At 38.6% G+C, this 25613-nt stretch overlaps 1 pseudogene; it reads left to right on the top strand.

Annotated features, from left to right (window-relative positions):
- The first annotated feature begins 639 nt into the window (after positions 1-639).
- Positions 640-25584, top strand: LOC110566343 (large ribosomal subunit protein eL8-like; annotated as a pseudogene).
- The last annotated feature ends 29 nt before the right edge of the window (positions 25585-25613 follow it).

Below are 25613 nucleotides of genomic sequence, written 5' to 3'. Positions count from 1 at the left end.
CAAATAGGAGTGGCACTTGAAATTTACATAAATGCTATACCCAGCCGCAATCAAGTTTCTGTAGGAAGAAGAAAATTGACGAAAGAAACCTTGTAACTTGAATTGAACAGAAACAATGGTGGCCTCAAATTGCCTTTGTCTGGCAGAAAAGCTGAGGATAGAAAATAGATGCTAGAAAAGATTGTGGTTTTCTTTTCTGTTATTGTTTTTGTTTTGTTTTGTTTTGTTGTTGTTTTTTTCTAAATTGACATTGAAGTTCATGATGAACTTTTTTGAGAGAAGGAAAAATATACATGCCCTCCTAGTAGGTTCCCTTTCTTTTCTGAACCAGGAGCACTGTATCTGTCCATGACCTGTTTCTTGTGGTTGTGCCAGCACTGGGTTAACTGAATGGTTCTGAACAAATTCAATCTCTGTTTTCGTGGAACTTGAATTCTGTACAAAGAGATGGGCCAGCCAGCAGCAGTCTTGTTCCATTATGAACCACCCAGAATTTCTCAGGAAGGTCCCATCACTAAAGTGTAAAGCTGTTCCTGTAGTCTCCAGCACTCTACTCTGAAACAAGCAGGAAATCAATCTTAATCCTGTAGCAGACATTCTCCATTCTTTCCACCATTTTGTGTTGCCTGTGACTAAGCCATGACTAAAGAGAAAGTGACTATTTCTCAGAACCTTTACACGGCCTACAATGAACGAGACCAGTGCTGTAAGTTAGGGCAGCTTTATTTCTAGATTATGGGTTTGGGGTGGTGGGAATTATCTCCATTCCATAGAGAGACAAAGAGAGAGAGAGAGAGAGAGAGAGAGAGAGAGAGAGAGAGAGAGAGAGAGAGAGAGAGAGAGATACAGGGGGAGACAGAGAGACAGAGACAGAGCTCTTCTGCTATTACTTTAAATATCTTCCCCTATCCCTTTGCTCCATACACCTAGAGCCTGGGTCCCAGTCATCATATACCAGAGCCTGAGTACCATGGCTCTCTATGTTGGGGAAAATCTAAAGCATATTTCTTGGGACTTTACAGTATAGAGTACTAAGTACTATACTGTCTTGCTTCTGGAGACTTTAAATATAAGCTAGCGTTGTCTTGTATAGTCCTCAGAAATGGTGTAGGTTGGGATTATTCCAGAATGCAAGCAGGATTTGTACCCAATACAAAAATGAGAGCTTCCAGTTTTCATATGTCTTGAGAACATTGCGTAATAGAAGAATAATGGAACACTCATTGTGGGAAAGGCCCTATCTAAAGATACTAATCCACTTAGTCCCCCCAGAAGCACCATTACAAAGCTGATGTTATTACCTTTCATTTTGTAGTTGAAGTAAATTGCTTCAGCACATACAACTGGCGACTTATAGAAGCTGCAATTCAAACTCAAAGTGCTGGGTGCTATAGATGAAGCCCTCAGCAGTACATCACACACTGTTTAATGCAGTACTTATTCTAAGCCATTTCTTTCTTTCTTTTCTTTTTTTTCTTTTCTTTTTGAAATATTAGTTACAATTTATTAACTCTGTATCCTAGCTGTAGTCTGATCCCTCATTCCCTCCCAATCCCACCCTCCCTCATCTCTTCCCTGTGCCTTTCCAAGTCCACTGATAAGGAAGGTCTCCTCCCCTTTCATCTGACCCTAGCTTTTCAAGTATCTTCAGAACTGGCTGCAATGTCCTCCTCTGTGGCAGAGCAGGACTGCTCCTCCCTCAGGTGGTGGTGGTGGGGATGTTAAAGAGCCAGCCATTGAGTTCATGCCAGAAATAGTCCCTGTTCCTCTTACTAGGAAAACCTACTTGGTCACTGAGCTACCATGGGCTACATCCGAGCAGGGGTTCTAGGTTATATTCATACATGGTCCTTGGCTGGAGATAAAGTCTCATAAAAGACCACTGTGCCCAGATATATTAGGTCCTTGTGGAGCTCCTGTCCTCTCCAGTCATACTAAATCCCCCTTCTTTCATATGATTCCCTGCACTCTGCCGAATCTAGGCCATTTCTTACCAATCCTATGAGACAGCACTAACTTCTGTTACAGAAGAAGAGGCAGTGAGTCAGAGATGCTCAGGTTCTCATTAACAGTGAGCAGCAGAGCTAGGCAAGAAGCTAATCTCATAAAGGCAATAGAATGAGTCACATAATGACACAGAGATTCAGAGGTTAGAAGGGATTGTTGCTTGAGCTGACCTGAGTATGTCATCTCCTTTTCCCTTCTTCAGTCTCTCCCCACAAAATAAGAGGCTTGAATCCTTAGAGACTGAAACGAAATAGAGATTGAAACTGAATAGATTTCATGAAGGGTGAGGAAGGGAACCCTAGTATTTTGAATTTATCTGCAGAAAGATCATGGCACAGTAGTTCAAAGCATGAGCACAAGAGTGCAACTAGCTTTGGCTTGAATTTCCATTTTGGTTTCTTCTCACCCAAGTGTCCCTTAGTGAAGTTTCTTAGCCTCTCAGAGCCTGAATTTCCTCACTGGCCAAAGGAAGATAATAGTCTTTTTATAACATAAAACTCTTAGAGAGTTAAAAGAAAAGAAAAACTGTGAAAGTGAAGGCTGGGTACAGATCATTGGTAGAGTGCTTGCCTAGCACAATAAGAATCATGGAGATTGACTGCCTCACCCCCCGAGGATTACAGAAGCCAGACATGGTATCATAGATCAAATGTGGTAATGGATGCCTATAAACCAAGCTCTTGGGATGTACAGACAGGAAGATCAGAATTTCAAGATTATTTTTTGCTACATAGGAAGTTCCAGGCCACCCTGGGATATAGACCTCCCTGTTTAAAAACAAACAAACAAATAAACAAATCTAGACACAGCAACAACAACCACAGAAGAGAATTAATGAAATATGAAATCTGAGCTCATACTTATCGATAACAAGCACTAGATGCTTGCTCTGAGTTCCAGCCCAACATGGGTACCCTAAGTCTCCAGCAGCCTGAGCTAAAAAGTGACTGTATAATACAAAACCAAAATATTTAAAATAACCTAAAATTAATGAAGTCCACCTATTTCCAAACCTGGATTAAGATCGATACCCAGTCACTAGCTCTTGGGGGCTGTTGTAGCTCTCCTTGCTACCTCCCTCATTTCCTTTCTAGGCACAAGGGGCACCTGGTGCTACAGAGCAACTCCAGGTAAGGGCAGGCAGGCATGCTGCCAGTGCATCAAAGCCACTTCCAATCAAAACAGGAAGTTCCCGAGTCTCAAATTGCCCTCACAAACATTGTATAGAAAATAAAGATTTACTTTAAAAAAAAAAAAAAACCACTCAAGAAACAAGTTTCATTTTTGAAAATGAAAAGCTGCTGAAGTGTTTTGCTGTTCCTAAGAGCAAACTATTGCTCTGGTCTTCAAGAGCGTTTAACAAAATGATAAATGATTAGAAATAAAACTGGCCCAAAGATTCTCCTTTAGGTGTGTATGTGATGATCTCTTTCCCAGAAAAAAAAAAAAGTTATGTTGAATGTTTTACGGCTTTATGGTACAAAATAATTACCACCTTCTTGTTGCCTGCCAGATAGTTAGCTACTAAAGTGGGAGAGGAAGGTCTGGATAGGTCAGGGGCTTATGCAACCAACCACTACAGTTGGTTCCAGTAGCTGTGGCTTGGGATGACTCAGGGTTATGTTAGTGCAGTATAGGTTCTGATCCTCTCTTGCCCTTCCTCAGGAAAAAAGTCAGTTATGCACTGACCATACTTCTAAAAGCTTGGAGTCTAGCCATAGAAGTCACTTTCTTTCCTCCTGACCCTCTTAAGCCAGAGCTGCAAACAGCACTTAGGACTGAGTTAGGAGTGAACTGAACTGTTGCTAATATTTTCAAGTGCTTTTGATTGTTCTGTACTCTGGCTGAAGCACTTCAACTGCATTAGTTTATTAAATGTTCAACAACGCTATGGGTTCAGGACCTATTCTGTACTCTCATTTAATAGACATGAACACAGGCCTTAAGAGGTTGAGAAACTTCTGGGGTTTTCATTAACTGAAAGTGCAGAGCTACAGATGAAAACTCAATTTATATGGACTGAAAGAAGGATGCCTCTCCCTTTAGAAAGGAAAAAAAAAAGAATATTTTACATTCTGATGGTTGCTACCATTTTAGATGTTAGGCAGTTGTTAATGAAACATAACACCAAACTGCCCTTCCCATGATCCCTCAGCAGCTCCAACTGGAAACATTGACCAGGAAAACTCCCAAATTATGTATGATGGAGAGCAAAACCAAAACGTATTTTGAGATACTTGTTAAAAACAAAATGTTTCATATACATGTTTTGTTCATGTCATCCTGGTACTAAATTTCCTTCTTTTAAAAATATATTTTATTTTATATGCATTGGTGTAAGGATGTCAGATCCCCTAGAACTGGAGTTAGACAGTTATGAGCTGCTATGGGGGTGCTGGGAATTGAATTCAGGACCTCTGGAAGAACAGCCAGTGTTTTTAACTGCTGAGCCACATCTCCAGCCCCCTGGTACTAAATTTCTAAAACTATTTTACAGTAATAAATTTTAAAATATAATACCAGAGAGTATATGCCTATGGTTATAGAAACATAAAAGTGTTCCTATGGAATAGAAATGTAAATGAATTTCAACAGAGAAGAAAGAAAAAAGAGAGAGAGAAAGAAAGAAGGAATCAAGAAAGAAAGAACAGAAAGAAAGGAAGAAAGACAGAAAGAGTGGGAACACCAAATACTTTTATAAGGAAATGAGCTCTTCCTAGAGAATTACTTTGCCAGATCCTGGATTTTAAGTTCTAATGGCTGTCAGCATGGTCATATTGTGGAGGACAATGTGCTCACAACCTGTAGATATGCCTATTTCTGACACTTAGTAGACGAAGAAACAAAAACAAACAAAAAACAAAAACAAACAAAAAACAAAAACAAAACAAAAGAAAAGAAAAAACACCGAAGATGTAGGTAAAGGATTACACAAAAGGCCTGGAAACTCAGGAAGAAACTTTTGTTGTATTTTGTTAAATCTAATGAATCAGATCAGTTTGGGGCCCTCAAATTCTGTAGATGGTAGTTTTGTTTTATTTTTTTTTTAAAGAAACATTAATCAGGTCAATAAAAAGAGGAAAAAAACCCACAACTTTCATACACCTCCACCAAAGCTTCTAAAAATAAAACAATGTCTTTTTAAAGCATGTCTTTGAAGGCCATTTTACTTGACATCAAGTATTTGAATTGCCTTCCTCTGAAAAGCCTAATATACAGTCATGCTGGAACTCTTGTTTTGAATGATGGCCTAAGAAGGTAATAATAACAATTTTTATATCATATCACAAGCCATTGTGGGATGACATGGATTTTAGTACTAAAAATGGCTAAGTAGCTACCATATGCAAGACTCACTATTCCACAATGAGTAAAAAGTAGTAAAGCTTAGTATTTGCCCCCAAGGACCTTGTCATTCAGTAACAACACAGGGAGCTTACCAACATTGGATCCATCAACCTTGTGCAAGTCTCTCAGACTTCTGTTTCATATCCACAGACACAAGGTATTAGTTTCCAATTCTGTGAATGTAAATATTCTAAGACCAATGTGGACTATAAAAGCTGAAAAAGTTCCTCAGGAGGGGGAGGCTCTTGGGGGTTAATATATTCTACAGCAGCCTCCTCCACTTCCAGAACATGAGCATGGTCCTTTACTGATGAGAATTTCATAGAAGAACAATATAGAACATTGAAATGGCACCTCTGAAAGCTGTGACCACAAGGAAACAAACACATCAAGCTTTCAGTCATCTTCCCAGGCTCTAGTACTCAATCAGCCCATGAAGGCTGAGTGTATTCAACCGGAACATCCACATATATCTAAAACATCAACTCAAGGATACTTTTATCCTGTAGAAATTTGGAATTCTGTAGATATAGCCTCCAAGTGAAATGAGAAAAAAAGGAACATTAAAAAAAAAAACTTTTAAATGGGAGCTCACAAGGTTGGCAATTCTGGTCACAGATATTATATCTGTTGAATGCTGTATTAAGGCAACATGTGGCTGTTGAGAATTGAACCCAAGACCTGTTTGAAAGAACAACCAGTGCTCTTAACTTCTCAGCCATCTCTCCAGCCCAACTGATTGGTAATTCTGATTCCCTTCTCACAATTCCATTTAACTTTTCTCCAGATCACTATGGCAATGACTCTAATGGTAAAGCCTCTATCATTTCCTACCTGCTCTAGAGATTTCTTGTTGGCACACTGTGTGCTAGTCACTTGGCTGTGGCCTAGTGAGACTCCAAAGAGGAATGACACTGCATATTTGCCCTTAGACATTAATTTCTTTGTCTGCTAGGGAAGACAGAGATATACAATGGGATCAGGAACTTTTTGTTTTGCTTTGTTTTTCAGTTTTAAACCACCTCCTTTGAAATCAGAATAGCAGCTCTGATGGCTTCAAAACAAGACTCCAATTTTGTCTTTCTATGGTTTTGTAAGGTGAATCAAAGCTTTTCAATATAGTTGAACTTCATTAGAAATGCACCCAGTTCTACATACTATAAACACTGTGTTAATGGGTTTAGGGCAAATAATAAAACTATATTCATGTGCATCTGATTTGGCAATTATTTAGAATCATATTAGGCCCTGTCTGACCTATGGGGCATAATTGGCCTTTCTCAATACTGCAGATTAGCACTTTTGTTCTCACTGTTCAAACTGAGAGAACTGAATTTCATAAATAGACAGATTGGTATTGTCTCCACATCCATTCAGGGAAATGTTTTAAATTGTCAAGTTTGGAATACCTCTTTAATTTAATTCTGCTCATCCCTGCTCCTAATCACATCACCAAGCAACACTGACAAATAAGACTGGGATTTCTAATCAACAACTGCATGAAGGTCAGTTAAGCTGCAAAGTCCATTGTGAATTTAGACATTGCTGACGAATGACATGTCAAACCAGCCTTCAAGTTTCATATAAATTATTTTGTTGCCTGTGTTAGGTGTGTGTGGGTGGTGACAAAGCATGTAGTTCTGCATGGTTTTTTGTTTTGTTTTGTTTTGTTTTAAGACTCTGACTATGCTCTGGTTTTAGTTTAATTGGCCCCAATACAAAAATCAAGTTTTAAGAAGTTATGCATATTTTCACTATCAGTATTTATTTTCCAGTCCCTGAAATTCTCTCTCTCCCTCCCTCCCTCACTCTCTCTCTGCACATGTAAAGTGTTTGATTTTGGGATCATGTAGAATTACCTTTGAATATAAAGTTTTGCTTAATTCTAGCAGGTTTTCTGTACTTCTTGCTCCATTTATAGTGAGAGGCCAGAATGCCCGCCCCTATGATTCTTCAGGCAGACTTTGAGCTGGATGATGTAGCGAAAAAGTAAACTTTGTGATGGAAAACTCTCACAGATTTTGCACATGTAGGTAAATTGATCTGTAAAAATTAAATACCATCTCTAATGCAAAACCGCTCTGTATAGTTTTCAAAAAACATTCCATGTCAGGAAACAGACCAGGGAACCTTGCAGCTGGGATTTCCACTATCCTCTTCAAAGTAACCCCTTTGAGATTTTTTTGTGTTTCAGGTTAGTTCTCTTTAGCTACATATTTGCTTCTATGGAAAGATGACTCGAAAACCCCACAAAAAGAATCCATAACCATTGGTGGAATATTTTTAAGCATAAGTAAATTGACTTTGGCAGGAAAAAGTTAAAAGCAGAAATGATACTGATAGGCAATCTTGTCATAAGAAACGCCGGTAAAGGAGCTAAAAATCATAGATCAGAACCTGACCCATTTCTGACTTTGTTGCTTATTCTGATCTCATACAAATACCACTATGTGAAAATTTCCTGAAAATGGGACAAAATTTTAAACCCCAAGCAAAGCCTCCAAAAGCATAGCCTGAGTTCACAACAAAACCCTGGTTATCATCACCATGATTAATTACATTTTCATATCATAGACATTCAGGCTTACTGTTATTCCAAAAATGTACAATACCTGAATTAATCAGTCACATCGAACCCTTGTTAAAATGGGAGGACTTGAAAAGCACATAATGAAACACAATTTCCACCAGAATATTTATATTTCTGCATATTATTTTCTATACACATATTTCACAAACCACTACTCTGACAAAGTATGTGGCTCTTTCTCAAGGACAGTAAGGAACAGGAACTCTTCAAAAAATGTCATAAAATTATTAAAAATGAATCCCATTTTTTAAAAAAAATACAGGCTCTAAAGTGACTGACGAGGAGGCCCAAAGTTTCCTGCTCATATTTAAAACATTCCACAATCAAGGCAAAGGCTCTAGCATTCTCTATGAAGCACGTGAGGGGAGAGTCCCAACAAACACAAAGCAACAGTAGCTGGCATGCTCTGTCTTTATGTGAATATTTCAGCACGTGTTCATTAGTACAGTGGTGATCGGAACAGGGCAAATGCGAAATTCAATAATCCTATTCTATTTTTATTTCACATAAGCAGTGGAGCCATAAAAACTTCTAGATACTGCCATATTTTGAAATAAAATTACAGCTCTCTTCTACTACTATGCAGAACAATTTATTGTACTTGAATAACTGCTCCAGCTGAATAAAGTCCATATGTTTCAAATAAACCTGAGATATGCTTGTTGTTCTCATCTATTCTCCCAGTTAAACAATATACTAATTAGTCACATATTTCATAAAAGTTACAGGGAGTAATAGCAGCTTGTAAATTGCCTCACATTACATATATATGATTTCATCAATCATCACAAAGCACAAAACAATGGGTAAAAATTAAACTATAAAACACACCCTGTACTGAATGTATCATTTTGTCTTTTTAAAAGAAGCAGTGAAGGCCAGATATATAAAAATAAAAGAGAAAATACTTTTCATGAAGAGACAAGCCATTTTATTCAAATTGCAGCCATCTTTGGAAACACAACAGATATAAAGAGAAAACAGGATCACATAACCACTGACTTCCATTTTTAAGAGGAATTATAAGCTAAGCAACCAGTTCAGATTTGATTATGTACCAAAAGTCTCTATTTCACGTGGAGGAGGGAAAGGGGCGCAAGATCTGGGTGATAAAAAGCAAAAACAAAGCAAAACAACAACAACAACAAAACCCACATAAATAGCGCTGTTCACCACTCACAAAATCAGACATTGAACTGGCTTCTGCTCCCTTAAAATGACATTAAAGCAAAAGAGGTATCTACTTGCAAAGCAGACATTTACAACTCCATTATAGACTACGCTGTATCTATTTTCTTCCACCAAATCCCTTTACCAGTGTCACAGAAATGAGACAACATTAATCAGACATGTACAATTTGAAAATCTTTCCCGGAAAATGCCTTCTGCTGCCTTCATGAAGTTTAAAGTCAGGAAACAATGTTGCACAACTTCTAACCTAGCTACTATTTGCCATAACGCACAGATGTCCACATTCAGCACCTTCTCTCACAATATCTAATACTGAAGACTGATTTATTTTAATCTAAACATACACACACACACACACACACACACACACACACACACAAAACTACTGACCTCACACTTACTAAGTCTTATACAATAAAGAAAACATTTCTATTTTAAGACAGAACAGTCAAACTCAACTATAAAATATCATAAATATTAATACCAATTACAAGATTTTTTCCGTTATACCATTTTTCTAACATAAAATATAGAGTTTCCTTGGGACTTTTTTCATCAGACTTCAAAAATATGACCCTACATCAATAAGAAATTCTATTCAGTTATAAAATTTTGGTCTTTTTTTTAAATACTTGGAATCAATCAACTTTTCAAATAGAAACTCTAAAAATCATGTACATAACAATTATTCTCAAAAGCTCTTCAAAGTTCACTTAATTTCATTTATAGACTCTGAAAATATTACAGCTTCTTTAATACCCTGGTGCCCCCTTTTGGTGTAGCTAGATCAAGGCTTTCTTTCAGCTAAAAAAAAAATCATATACACTGTATGTATTCACTCACAACACACAGTGTTTAACTTGGGAAATGTCGATTCACACTGCAGATGGCTCATGGTTATTAGAGCTTTTGTTCTGCTTTTACTATTACCAGTTATTGATCTAAAACATGTGCAAACAAACCAAACCAACTCTTTTGAGTGGGAAAGGAAAAGAGTCCTTTCCCTTAAACAATTGGCATAGCAGTGCACAGATTCCTTGAGTTCTTGTCCCAGTCTTCATGGTAAATAAGTGACCCGTTACCTTTGCTACAGGACTTTCAATGGCTTGCTGTCGGCTGCATTCAGAAGATATTTTCTTTTTTTGTCCTTGATACATTTATGCTGTATGTCTGTCTATGAAAGGCCAGTGAACATGTATAGATCCCAACATCTATTGATAAACAGCAAGCTCAAGCATGCAGACACAGCCTAGTGAACAAGCTTTGTCAAAGAGGAAAGTAAAAGTTAGCAGTTTAAAGAGTTGATCAACATTTAAGAAAAGGAAAAGAAATTGAAATATCCTTACGACTTCTCATATGTTAGAGCCGGTAATTATGCTTCAGAAATAAGTTCTTTCCACGTTCAACGGCACTGTATGAAAAAGACGAGCTGATTTCCAGCAGGGATATTGAATCCTCCCATCTGAAGGACCAATCAAGTGTGAAGTACAGTATAGTTTTAGATTCAATTGAAAGGAAAAAGCTTGACTAGTAGTTCATAGCATGACAACTTTCATGGATTAGTTCAGACCCTATTCTCCTCCCTGAAAGGGTATCACAGCATGAAGACCGTTTTCAATGCACTAAACTTTAATAGCTGAGTGGGGGAGCCAAAGCTTGCCTTTGGTCTCTATAGAAACAGTATAGCCAAAATTTGAGGCAAAATTAAGGTCTTTGGTCTTAGGTGCTGTATCTCCCCTCAGAGGTTTCTTTTCACAAACAGACTTTGGCCCTTAGCAAATGTACACTCCTTTGGGGAGCAACTGTAAAAGAGAAGAGGCAAAACCTACTTCATTATTTTCGCCTCTGAACTCCACACAGGCGGCTATTTCAATGAAAGACCAGCAAGCCAGATGTGTGGCAGGCGGTGTCAAAGACAGGTGGGATCACGTGCAGAGGAAAGACATTTCTCTTCACCATTGTGATGGTGTGAAGGTTGCAGTTTCTGACAAAAAGCTCTCGCTGCTTATCTTTGTGACCACTGCACTGTGCTTGCAGCCCTCAGGCCTTGCACCCCTCCCCTCCCCTTTTCCCCCTCTGCCTTCCACAGTTAGCTAGGCCTTGGGGATTTTCCCACAGAGGCCACCACGGCATTTCTGGACTAGTTCCCTGACCCCCAAACTCTGCATCCAAACTGAGTACACTATTGGAAGAAAGAGGTGTTTCAATAACTCGGGGAGCTGTTCCAGGTGATACAAAACAGAAATTTTCTTAAGAATTTACAGTACTGCAATTTTCTTTGTCAGATTTCCTAACCAAATACAACAAGCCCCCCCAAAGAACTTGAGGATTTTTTTCTAACAATGCAACTTGACTTTCTGCTCATGTCACCTGTGCTTGAATTGATCTAAAACATGTTTTTAATCCCATTTTCTCTCCAGTTCAGGACTCCTTTATCAATAAAAAAATTCAGGTTCTTCCTCTGCCTGAGAAAGTAAACCAGAAACGTGGTGGTTCCTTTCCTTGAAGCCTTAGAACTCTAAGAGAAAGATGCCCCCAATGAGTGTTCAGGAAAAGTTCACAAATGAGGACAAAGTAGAGGTGACTTTCTTTAGAAAATTCTATCAGTGCTATCACAGAACTGGCTTGGAAGGCAATCAAATCATCCCTTAAAGGCAATTAATGGCTCTTAATACCAACGTTTATACAAAAGAAGTCTCTTCCTTTTCTTGTATAAAATTCTGCACTCATATGATGCCAGGCATTTGATAATGTAATTGTCTGGTATCTGGACTTCTAGAAACTCTGAGTTTATGAGCCTGGAATCTTCCCCCGAAACATTTTTAATAATGACAGAACAGCTTTTTGACAACCAGGATCAAACAATACAGCCCAAAAGGGCAACTTACTCAAGTGTAGGTGGGTATTTGAGTTGCCACACAAAAGGAAAATTATATGCTGAGCAAGGGGCATTATTTGAGGAAAGGCACTTAATATATTTGAAATGGAAAAGGCATTGATGTAAGTTAAATGAGAAGAAACAAGGAAGGAATGGGGAGTCACTGGCAGTGAGAAGAACAGAGATTTAAAGGTGGATGAACTGTGGGGTGTCAGCAACCGTAACAGAGATGGAAGATAACAATGCTAATCACAACTCCACCAGGTTATTTTTAGTCTGGAAAGCAGGGGGAGATTTCTACATTCAGATCAAGAGTCAAACTAATTCCTCAATCTTTTTATCCATCCATCTATGGAACACTATAGTTATAAAATCATACAAGCATATACATGTTACCTCCCAAAATATTTTTTATCAATGGCCATATAAAAATTTCAAGTTGGTATATAAACTTTGAATTACCAGAAACATGCAATCTAGAAGGGTTTATTCTACTGATGGTATTGTGTACCCAATGTGAGCACAGAATGCCTTTATGTTTTAGGGTTTATTTTGGCATTGATTGAAATTATATCTACTGGTTATTATTTTTTAAATGGTGCAACTTTCAGTCATGAACACAGCAGATATCCCATATTGTTGTTGTGCATATAAATCAAGAAAATATTAATAAAGCCCTAAGAAGGGTTTATTTTGTTGAATTCTTTAAATGTTTAATCCATTCATGTACTCAACCACTATTTATTGGCTAGGTACCAAAATGGCTTGATATATAAATGTGTATTTGTGTGTACATGTTTATTGTACCTACTGAAGGGAAGTACACAAGAAATAATATATTCATGATAATGTCTATCAATTGAATATCCACATATTGGGCATCCATCTGACTAATAGGAAAACACAAATGGCCAGGAAACACTTAAAAAATACTCATTTGAATATTAAAAGAAATGACAGTCAGAACACTGATATATATTAATAACAGCTTCATTTGAATATTTTATAAAGGACAACCAAAACATTGATATAAATTAATAGCGTCTTGTAGCAGAGTTAGTATAGGTAAACAGATTTAATGGGAACTTTTATTAATCTTAAAAACACGCATTTAGTTCTTTGGCTTCTAAGGATGTATTCTAAGGCAGCCAGTAAGGATGTGCATAATGAATAAATCACAGATATTTCATTATTATGTATATTAGTAAAGGAGAAGACAAATTTGAATAAGGGTCTTAAGTGCATTGGGAAAGTTGTCTAATGGATTATGAAGTAGCTATAGAAATAACTTTTGAGAAGAATATTAACATAGAAACGTACCAAGAAAACACTGAGTTGAAAAATAACAAGTCTAGAAATCTTCATTAATCATGCTGAAGGTCCAAGTAATTCATATTCATAGTCATTCAAAATAAACAAAATCAAAGATAGCTGAAAGTAAAAAGCTACTGCAAAACAAGAAATAAGCACCTCTTATGTTCGGTACACATACTTCTAGGCTTATTTATTCTGCATGTACAAATAATAATCAGTAAGTTGAACACAAGTCATAAAATAAAACCCTACCCACTGTCCATCATTCTTATAGAAAGAGCATAAAACAGATTTAAGTGTTTATTTAGAATTCTCTTCCCTTGTAATAAGCAAGGCTTTCAAGTTAAAGTTAAAGCTGGCATCTGCTATAGGTGAGGGACCTACAGCCAGTGAACAAGGCATGGTTTGTCCTTCTTTTCCTACTTTGGAACTTCAGCTTTTTCATATATCACTAAATATAGTCTGTTGCTCTATGTCCAGCAGCAGTAATGATGGAGGATGCCCAGTTTAACTGTAATCTGACATAAACAATGAATACTTTTCTTATAAAGCACACACGGCATGCAACATCATCCTAAACGTAGAATGCTGTAAGAGGTATTCACTGGTGAGTTTTCTGAACCTTCTGCATTTTGATTTGCTGTATGAGGGAAGGCTTAGCTCAGAAATAAAGAAAGAGAAGGAAAAGATGTGAGGGAGACAACAGAGTTCTCTCTGGACTAATCCTGCTGTAAATTGGCTTTTCACAATCCAGGCCAAGCAGATGTCCAAAGATGTCTCTTTCATAGATGCTTTCATGATTTCTTCTGAAATGCCCACATTACGGAAGACTGCTACCTGCAGACCCTTCCTACATGTGGAACTCCTGTCTGCTCCTTGGGGTACACTGCATACCCCTCACCCTGCCATCTTCTGGAATACTGGGAAGCCTTTTATATTTCCCAAGGGAGTGTCATACACTATCTCACAATGTCTGTCCCACCCCAGGGGACAGACACCGAGGTCTCTTAAGTTCCCCCTTGAAAACCATCTCTCCCACATTGATATAGAAAGAGAAACCTCCCCCACCCCACCTCCAAAGAGTATAGCCATCTTGAAAAAAATCTTCCTTACACATATTTTCTTCTAGTGTCCAATAATCAGACCAGTTTTTACCTTGGCAAAAATAAAACAAACAAACAAACAAACAAACAAACAACAAAACAGCCAAAGCCTAGTAAAGAATTTAAGGTTTTAGAATTCTGTTGTTGGCTCTCTACCTTGACACTCACACAGGCAGCCTGTCTCATCAGTCACTTCATTATCTCAATTTTAGTCTTTCTTGGTGTCTCAGCCAACATTTTTTCCCTTACTTAGTAAAACACATATTGATATTCTTTAGTGTAACAATAGCAACATTAATTATTTATATGATTGAAACAATGTTGTTGTAATCGATGTGGAGTTTTAGATTAGAATGAAATTTTCCACCTTCTGATTCATTGGGACAATGTCTATGTATCAACTCCGATTTTTTTTCATATTTTAATTATTTTTATTTTTATTAATTACAGTTTATTCACTTTGTATCCCCCCTGTACCTCCCTCCCTCTCTCCTCCCTTCCCAATCCTACCTTTCCTCTTCCCCACCCGTGTTCTCCCATTCCACTGATAAGGAAGGTCCTCCTCCCCTTCTCTCTGATCCTAGTCTATCAGGTCTTATCAGGAGTGGCTGCACTGTCTTCTTTTGTGGCCTGGTAAGGATGTTCCCTCCATCAGGGGGAGGTGGTCAAAGAGCAGGCCAATCAGTTCATATCAAAGACAGTCCCTGTCCCCATTACTATGGAGGCTACTTGGATACTGAATAGCCATATGCTACCTCTGTTCAGGGGTTCCAGGCCATCTCCATGAGTGGTCCTTGGCTGGAGTATCGGTCTCAGAAAAGACCCCTGTGCCCAGACTTTTTAGATCTATTGCTGTCCTTGTGGAGCTCCTGTCCTCTCCAGGTCTTTTAATAGAAGTCTTGTTACTCTATCAATTCCTGTTTCCTCCAGCCAGCTCTGGCACATGCATGATTGCACAACTTCTTGACTATCATCACTCTTTGCCCTCACCATTAATATTTATGTATCCCACAATAAATGTCAATTGGCAAATCCAATTGGAATTAGCACCATCTGGGAGCTTGTTGAAAATTCACCTTCCCAATTCATCTTCCTCTTTGCTGAGTTGGAGCCCATGAACTGGGAACCGATTGCTCTGTGTTTTAGCAGATCCACCAGGGGATTTTGAAGGATGTTTAGACTGGAAAGCCATAACTCTAAGAATGCCCTCTCTTCCTATTTTCCACAGTACATTATTCTGTTCACACCCCACTCTCCAGTCAGAAAAAAAAAATTTCACCCCCAACTTTACGTAAAATGGTAAGTTTCAGATTGGAATTCTTTAGCCTTCTTGTCACTAAGTCTACAGACATCCCTGTTGTTTTGTTGTCTTCTCTACAGCAGAAGATACTGCTTCCCACACAAAACCTTGTAGCCCAAACTCTGCGTCAGCCTGTCTACTTGCTTGGAAACTTCAGTTTAACAATTTCATACTTTTCTTAGTAAAATGCATGAACTACATAGGGTTTCAAGACTTTTTTTCCTAAAATGTATTCACATAGCTTTCCTTTTTAGCAGTCATGCTTGAGCTGGTTTCTACTTTACCTTCAAAGTTCCTGTAAAAGGCTTGAAACTTATTACTTCAATTACTTTATCTTCATTAATATTGCACTCTGATTTTTCTTCTCTTGAAAATATTATTAGAAAGACTATTGGGAGCCTACTATAGAGGGTCTTCTGAAAGGCTCCATCTAACAGGGAATTGAAGCAGATCCTGAGACTCACAGTAAAACTTTGGGCAGAGTACAGGGAGTATTATAGAAGAAAGGGGGGATAGAAGGACTTGGAGGGGACAGGAGCCCCATAAGGAGACCAACAAAGCCAAAAAATCTGAGCCTAGGGAGTCCTGCAGAGACTGATGCACAAACCAATGACCATGCACAGAGAGGACCTGGACCCCCCCTGCTCGGAAGTAGCTGATTGGCAGGTCAGTCTCCATGTGAGGTTCCCAAGTAAGGGGAGCGGGGGCTGCCTCTGTCATGAACTCGGTTGCCTGCTCTTTGATCATTTGCCCCTGGCAATGGGGCCTTACCAGGCCACAGAGGAAGAAAATCTAGGTAGTCCTCTTTCTTATTTTATTTTTTTATTTTTATTATTAGTTACATTTTATTAACTCTGTATCCCAGCTGTATCCCACTCCTTCATTGTCTCCTAATCCCACCTTCCCTCCCTCATCTTCTCCCTGCCCCTTTCCAAGTCCACTGATTGGGGAGGACTTCTTCCCCTTTCATCTGATCCTGTTTTATCAGGTATCTTCAGGATTGGCTGCAAAGTCCTCCTCTGTGGCCTAGCAGGGCTGCTTCTCCCTTGGAGGGTGAGGAAGTCAAAGAGCCTGCTATTGAGTTCATGTCAGAAATAGTCCCTGTTCCCCTTTCTAGAGAAAAACAATTGGTTACTGAGCTTCCACGGGCTACATCTGAGCAGAGGTTCTAGGTTATATCCATATGTGGTCCTTGGTTGGAGTATTAGTCTCAGAAAAGACCCCTGTGCTCAGATATATTTAGTCCTTGTGGAGCTCCTATTCTCTCCATGTCATACTAACTCCCCCTTCTTTCATATGATTCCCTGCACTCTGCCGTAGGTTTGGTTATGAGTCTTAGTATCTGCTTTGATACACTGCTAGGTAGAGTCTTTCAGAGGCCCTCTGTGGTAGGCTCCTGTCCTGTTACTTGTTTTCTCCTACTTCCAACGCCCATCCCATTTGTCTTTCTAAGTGAGGATTGATCATCTTACCCTGGGTCTTCTTTCTTGTTTATCTTCTTTAGGTGTATAGATTTCATTGTGTTTATCATATCTTATAAGTCTATATAAGTGAGTATATAGGTCTATGTACTCACTTATATGTGTGTCTTTCTCCTTCTGGGATACCTCACTCAGAATGATCTTTTCTAGATTCCACCATTTGCCTGCAAATTTCATGATTTCCTCATTTTTGATTGTTGAGTAGTATTCCATTGTGTAAAAATACCACAATTTCTGTATCCATTCCTCCACTGATGGACATCTGGCTTGTTTCCAGGTTCCTGCTATTACAAATAAAGCTGCTACAAACATGGTTGTGCAAATGTCCTTTTTGATTTTTGACAAAGAAGCCAAAACCATTTGATGGAAAAAAAAAGACAGCATCTTCAACAAATGGTGCTGTTCCAACTGGATGTCTACATGTAGAAAAATGAAAATAGATCCATATTTATCACCCTGCACAAAACTAAAGTCCAAGTGGATCAAAGACCTTAATATAAAACCAGATACTCTAAATCAGTTAGAAGAAAAAGTGGGGAAGAGCCTAGAACTCATTGGTAGAGGAGAAAACTTCCTGAACAGAACACCAACAGCACAGGCTCTAAGAGCAACAATCAATAAATGGGACCTCATGAAGCTGAAAAGCTTCTGTAAAGCAAAAGACACTGTTGTCAGAACAAAACGACTGCCTACAGACTAGGAAAGGATCTTCACCAACCCTCTATCTGACGGAGGGCTGATATCCAGAATATATATAAAGAACTAAAGAAGTTAAAATGCAATAAATCATGTAATCCAATTAAAAAATGGGGTACAGAGCTAAGCAGAGAATTCTCTGTAGTGGAATATAAAATGGCAGAGAAACACTTAAAGAGATGCTCAACATCCTTAGCCATCAGAGAGATGCAAATCAAAACAACCCTGAGATTTCACCTTACACCCATCAAAATGGCTAAAATAAAAAACTCAAATGATTGCACATGCTGGAGAGGTTGTGGAGAAAGTGGAACCCTCCTCCATTTCTGGTGGGAATGTCAACTGGTACAACCACTTTGGAAATCAATCTGGTGCTTTCTCAGACAATTAGGAATAGTGCTTCCTCAAGCTCCAGCTATACCACACCTAGGCATATATCCAAAAGTTTCTCAAGTACACAAAAGGCAGTCCTCTTGATAAGCTTGATGATGAGACTTGATAAGCTATGGGCAGATGGCAAAGGGGAACTCCCCATTTCAGTGGACTAGGGGAAGAGGGAGGGAGGGTGAGAGTGGGAGGAGTTGAAGAAGGGGGCTTCAGTTGGGATATATAATGAATACATTGTAAAAAAAACAGTAAAAATAAAGTTTAAAAATAAATCTATCCACAAGAAAGCAAAAAGAAAATACTACCCATGATCTCCACATCACTAAGTGCCATCGGACACTTTATGGTTCTTATTGCACTTCTCCTCTAGTCTAATGTCTAACAAAGTTCTCTGCAATGAAGAAAATGTTTTTCATTTTTGCCTTCCAATACGACAACTGTGGTAGAATACTGAATTTCTGACTTGATTGAAATAATCCCATGGTTCATGGCTATTCTATGGTCAAAGCCATTTTATTTTATTTTATTTTTTATTTTTTTTATCAGTTACATTTTATTAACTCTGTATCCCAGCCGTGTCCCGATCCCTCATTCCCTCCCAGTCCCTCCCTCCCTCCCTCATCTCCACCGTGCCCCTTTCCAAGTCCACTGATAGGGGGGACCTCCTCCCCATTCATCTGATCCTGTTTTATCAGGTATCTTCAGGACTGGCTGCAAAGCCCTCCTCTGTGGCCTAACAGGACTGCTCCTCCCTTCGGGGGTGGGGAGACCAAAGAGCCAGTCATTGAGTTCCTGTTAGAAATAGTCCCTGTTCCCCTCACTTTGGGAAACCAATTGGTTACTGAGCTACCACAGGCTACATCTGAGTGGAGGTTCTAGGTTATATCCATACATGGTCCTTGGTTGAATGTCAGTCTCAGAAAAGACCCTGTGCCCAGATATATTTGGTCCTTGTGGAGCTCCTATCCTTTCCCCATCAGACTAACTCCCCTTCTTTCTTATGATTCCCTGTACTCTGCCAAAGGTTTGGTCATGAGTCTTTGCTTTGAAAACACTGCTAGTTAGAGTCGGTCAAAGCCATTTTAGATTTTGCCTTACACCTTTTTTCTTGAAGCATTTTACTTATGTTATTTTATGTTATTTGTTTTATTTATGCTGTGCCACTTTAGCAATCCATTGAACTTCCTTTGTTGGCTGCCATTTTGCTACTTGAATGGCTTAAGGCTCCACTGCAGTCCTTCTGATCATCATGCTTCACCAATCATCTCCAGAGAGATCATTCAGAAATTTGTACACCTAGAGAAAGTTTCTTCACATTCCTTAAATTGCACGTGTATTAATTAACAGTGAGAAATGGGATTTTTTTTTTCTTTTAAAGGTGTAATTAAAATTAATGCCACCTTTCTGAAAAAGAATTTGGAATAGCATGTCGACTTTTATTCTTAAGAGACAACCTGCTTAAGCGCACCTTCACAAACATTTCTGAATTCCCTGGAGCCTGTGTTTGCTCACACTTATCTTGCTGCTTGCCAGGCAAAACAAATAACCACAGGCCACCAACTGGACATGTGTCTCAGCTGTCCCTCCACAAGTTTCCCCCAATTTATTTGACCATGTTTATTGACTATAGTTTTGGGTTTCATATGAACATTTTCATACAAGAATATATCATGTATGTTGAAAACTCACAAGATGGTTTAACAGGAAAAGGCACTTACTGCACAACCCTGGTAATCAGAGTTCAATCTTTAGAACCCATGTAATGGTAGAGGAGACAACAAATTCCATACAGTTGTCTTCTGACTTCCACATCCATGTCATAACACGCCATAACCAATACATTGTACAATAATGTAAACTGAAGGTATTCTTCTAATGCTCCCTTTCTCTTTGCTTTGTCTCTTGTTCCTCCTATAAGTCTCTTTTGCGCCCCTTGAACATTTCACTTCTATTTTCATGTCATGCATGCACATAGGACTTTGTGTATTTAAATTAAATCCAAAATCCATGAATGAGGTAAAATATGCAATATTTGCCTTTCTGAACTTGACTTAATTTATTAATGACTATTTCCTCCAGTTGTATCCTATTCCTCACAAAGACAGTTTCATTCTTCTTTATGGCTGAATAAAACTCTGTTGTGTATTCATACCACATTTTGTTTATCTATTACTCCATCAACGGAGGAGCAGTCAAAAGGTGGTTCCATAACTTGGCCGTTGTGAATGGTACTGCAATAAACATTGATGTGCAATCACTTCTGCATTGTCTTGACTTAGAGGCTTTCCCTCCGTGTGTATTTGTTTGATTTGGGGATTAGTTGTCATCTGAAGTGATTGTGATTAAATCTTGCTTCTTACACATACTATGCAATTGGTCTATTACTAATCTCCATCTCTAGATTCTTCCTTTGTTTTTCATCTTCCTTCTTGGACCAGGAATTTTTACTTCCTAAGCTAGCCTTTTCATTCATGGGAAAACTCCAAAACATAAAAGGAACACTTCCCCTTCGAGTAGACTCATTCATGATGTACTTGCCACATATAACATCCCAGACTTCCATCCATTTCTTTTTATAAGTATGCACATAAACAAGCACACACATACTGTTACTGTTAGTACTGTTTTGGCTGAGCCAGAAGTTGCAGATATCCTCATTGTCTTTCCCTGCATATCTTCATGCAGACCTCTTCATAACAAATAGAAGAGAAGAAAAAAACAAATCTCACAAAACAAAAGGTCATGAGACATAAAGTACTACCTACACAATCCACATTCAAATTTTAATATGTTTTTCCTTTTTTTGTTTGTGTTTTGGTTTTTCAAAACAGGGTTTTCATTGTGTAGCCTTGGCTGTCCTGGACTTGCTTTATTGATCAGGCTGGCCTCCACCTCAGAGGGATCTGCCTGCCTCTGCCTCCTTGAGTGCTGGGATAAATGTTATTTTTATAGCATTTTTAGTCTAAAATTTTAGACTAATTTTTTTAGTCTAAAATTATATATTGTTTTGTCCTTTTTTCCTGTCCTAGGCTAGTTGTTTTTGGCCATCTTGTTTCTGCTACCCTATCTGACCTCCATTTTCAAGAATGATAAAACCACCTTTCTAAGACACGCTTGTTGGAGACAATCCAGCCTGGTCTCACAGACAATTCCAGGAACAAGTCTATACACTGTAAAGGGTCACCTTTCTGTAGTAATCTGTAATATTCTACTTAGTAGAAGGGACAGCATTCTACTGTTGACAGAATGCTCAAAGGAACTGATGTTGAGCCGGTGAGATGGCTGAGTGAGTAAAAATGCCACATAAGCCCAAAGACCTGAGGTCAGTTCTTGAACTTGATGATAGAAGGAGATAACTGACTTCAAAAATTGTTCTTAGATTTCCATATACATGCCATGGAACACATGCCTTTCTCTCCAATACAGATACACAATATGATCATGCTGCTGCTGCTGCTGTTGATGATGATGGTTATGGTGATGATAATAATTTTTAATTTAAAAAATGAGCCAATGTCCATAGTGATTGTAAAGTCTACCAATAATTTCCAAGAATAGTAAAAGTCAGTTATTGATCTGAGCCTTAAGTAGGCTGGGCCACTTTGTCTACACTAAATTGAAAGTTAACAGCAGCATTCAGCAGTACTAAACAAAATTACTCTTCCAAATTGTTTAGGTAGTTGGAGAATCACCATCAACAGGTTGAGTCTTTGGACAGCTATTATCTTGTAGAGGAGGGTGATGATTATTAAGCTGTGCTTTATGCACAAGACTGAATAGCCACCAAACATCCCAATAGCCACCAAAAGAAAGAGCTTAAAAAAACTTTATGGACTCAGAAGGATATAATGATATGTGTGGAACTGGTCACACTATTCTGCTTTCTGTGTTTTGTTTTTGTTTCCTAGACAAGGTCTCTCTATGCAGAGAGACCTTCTAGCTGCCCTGGAAGTAACTATATAAATCAGGCTGGCCTTGAAGTTATAGAAATCCACCTGTTTTTCCTTCCCAGTGCTGAGAGCAAAGATGTGCACTACCAGATCCAGCTGGGGGGGGGGGCACTTTTTAAAGCAACCTTGACATATCAGGTGTAAGCCTAAACAGTGGGTGATAAATGGGAGCTAAAACAACCTCACCAAGAATATTACATTTACAAGCAGACCTCTCCAGTCTTAAATATTGACCATTTCTTTTTTTTTTAGAGGTTACTTCCCACTTAACAACCCCAAACAGAAGTCCTGAGCTGCAAACCCTGAAAAGTCTTATTCCTTCATCAGTCTTTTCCATCTCAGAGGACATAATTCTCATTTACCCACTAAAGTTCAACAACCAGGAGAACTCATCTACTCCCAGAGCTCAAAGTACCATGTACATGTTAATTATTATCAAATTTCTACCTTTAGTTGAAAGGAAACCTAGTCATAACATCTCACATCACCCTAGCAAATACTGGAGCGTGTGATTGCTGAATCACGTGGTAATTTCTTGTTTAGTTTTTTGATAAATTGTCAGAGAGGTTTCTCCATCAGCTACTCTATTTTACATTCTCTCCAACATACTGGAGCTTTCATTTCTCTGTGTCTTTTCTAACACTTACTATAGTCTCTTTATGGTTCTAGCAATTCAAGTGGGTGTAAGCAGTGTGTTATTTTAGTTTTCATTACATTTCTCTGAGGAAAAGTGACTGAGCATTTTCTCCATGTATTTATTGTCCATTTGTACACCTTTTTTGGGTGAAAGATCTATTCAAATCTGTAGCTCACTTAAAAGCATTTTTTTTCATGAAAATGTTGCAGAGATAGTACGGAGTGTTCCCATTAACTCTGACTAGGTTCAATTGAAAAGCCTTTCATAAATGGTACATTTCTCCAAACAAATGAACTCTCATAAGTGCCATCAAACTAATAGCTGAACAACAGGTTTTATTTGGGTTTATTAGCCAGGATTTATTAGCCGGATTTTTTTACTAAAATAATTTTTCTCTTCCGAATTTCAACATAAGATAGTACATTGCATTTAAATGACACATCTCCATCTCTCTCTCCAGCCTGCCATAGCTTCTTTGTTTTCAAGATTTCAGCAATCCACATATGGGGGAGGGCACCAATCTGAGTTTGTCTGGAATTTTCTCACGATAGTATGAGACTATAGAGGGTTTGAAGAATATTACCGATAGGAAATGCATTTCTTATTGCACGTCAAGGAATGCCTATTACTGAGTCTGAACAACAGTCACATTTCACTTGAGTGCTTAGTGATTCCCGTATGTAGTCCCACTTTTCTCCTTTTCCACACTTATTCACTAGACACAAGTTATCACGTTCAGTCTATACTCATGGGAATTGGGATTAAGCTGTATTTGGAGATTTGTGATTCTAGGTCAAGCAAACAAGCAATGGGTTTCACAAGGGTGTTTTGAGTATTAATTACATATGTAAAAAAGATTAATTCATAAACGTGAGTTTACACATATATTCAACCCGTTTCTTCCTTATTTTTTGATGTTGTCTCACTCACATGTTTACCTTTATTGAAGTATTACACAGTAGATACAGGTACAGAAACATTAAATTCTATCACATAAATGTACAACTTTCATGATTTGGGATGTTAAGTCTTGTAAAAAAAAGTCAGCAAAGGCATGAGAATGGCTTGGGTCTTGACAGAATCCAGCACAAAGAAAAGAGTTTTTTTGTTTCTGTCCAGAGAGTCTTGGCACAAGGACAAAGATAACACCTCGAAAAATAACACGACAAGTGATTACAGTCTCTAGGGGGTATAATTAATAAAAAAGAATACAAATTAAATGCAAGCCACTGTGACAAAAGTGTAATTTGATATGGGCCATTCTCTACATCTAGTGCACATCTCTGTCCTTTAACCAGATGTTGCTGCTACTACTGCTAATGCTTTTCCTTTTCCCCCACCTGCCCCTCCTCCCTCTCCACTTCCTTCACTCCCCCATTTATTTTTGAGACAAGGTCTCCCTCTGTAACCCAGCTGTCCTGAAAGTCATCAGGGAGCCAAGGATGACCAAAACACACTTCCCGCTTCAGCTTAAGGAAATACAAGCTTTTAGTCCAATTTTTTTTTCTATGCACAGATCTACGATAAAAGTTTACTGTTTTAATTCAGCATGTAAGACTTAATAACAATAACTAATAATATATCATAACAATGATAATAATATAGTGTAGTAAGGCTGTTAGCATTTTAGTCCTTTTCACACTCTCCTTTTCTGCTACTATCATGTGAGTCACTCAGCATTCTTGTAGTGAATTCATTTTGACATTAAACAAAACTAGCTGTTACCACTTGTAACCAAGGACAGCTAAATGCCATAATAGTCATTTTCCAAAATCAAATACAGTTTTAAACAAACAAATAAATGAGAAAAACCTAAAGATTGGAGGGTTTCTTTAAAATAGTTAAAACATGCATACACTAAAAATACTAGGAAATAGCTTTCTCTCTCATCCAGCATAGCAGGGTGTTCAAAGGAAAGGACAAGTGGAAGAAAATGGCCCTGGTCTCCACTCTCATGAAGAAACAGGAGGCCAACTAGGTGGTAAAAAGCCTATTTGTTTGAGAAAAACCTAAGAACTTCCTCTTTGGACAGGGCATCCAACCCCAAAGAGATCTCACATGCTTTGTCAGATGACGCTGCTAAATCAGGCTTCAGGGGAAAAGGGCCATCCTCTATAAGTGACTCAAAGTACCTCCTGCTATTAAGCAGTTCACCCAGGCCTTGAACCATCAAACAGCTACCCACCTGCTTAAGCTTGCCCACACATACAAGCCAGAGACAAAGCAGGAGAAGAAGCAAAAGTTGCTGGCCCGTGCTGACATGAAAGATGCAGGCAAGGGGAATATCCTAACTAAGATACCTGTCCCTTGAGCAGAGGACAATGCAGTCACCTCCTTGGAGAACAAGAAGGCTCAGCTGGTGACGATTGCCCATGATGTAGACCCCATTGAGCTGGTGGTTTTCCTACTTAACCTGTGTCGAAAGATGGGGATCCCTACTGCATCAACAAGGGAAAATCCAGCTGGGGTAGCTGGTCCACAGGAAGACTTGCACCACTGTTGCCTTCACCCAGGTTAACTCAGAAGACAAGGGTGCTCTGGTTAAGCTGGTGGAAGCTGTTAGCATCAATTACAATGACAGATACCATGAGATCTGCCGCCACTGGGAAGGCAACGTTCTGGGTTCTAAATCTGAGGCTTGCATTACCAAGCTGGAAAAGGCAAAGGCTAAAGAATTCACCATTAAACTGGGTTCTTACTGAGTTAAATTTACACTGCTAAGTTTTCTGTA

Source organism: Meriones unguiculatus, chromosome X (genome assembly GCF_030254825.1).
Source record: "Meriones unguiculatus strain TT.TT164.6M chromosome X, Bangor_MerUng_6.1, whole genome shotgun sequence".
NCBI lineage: Eukaryota > Metazoa > Chordata > Mammalia > Rodentia > Muridae > Meriones > Meriones unguiculatus.
This window is presented reverse-complemented; position numbering and strand designations above follow the sequence as displayed.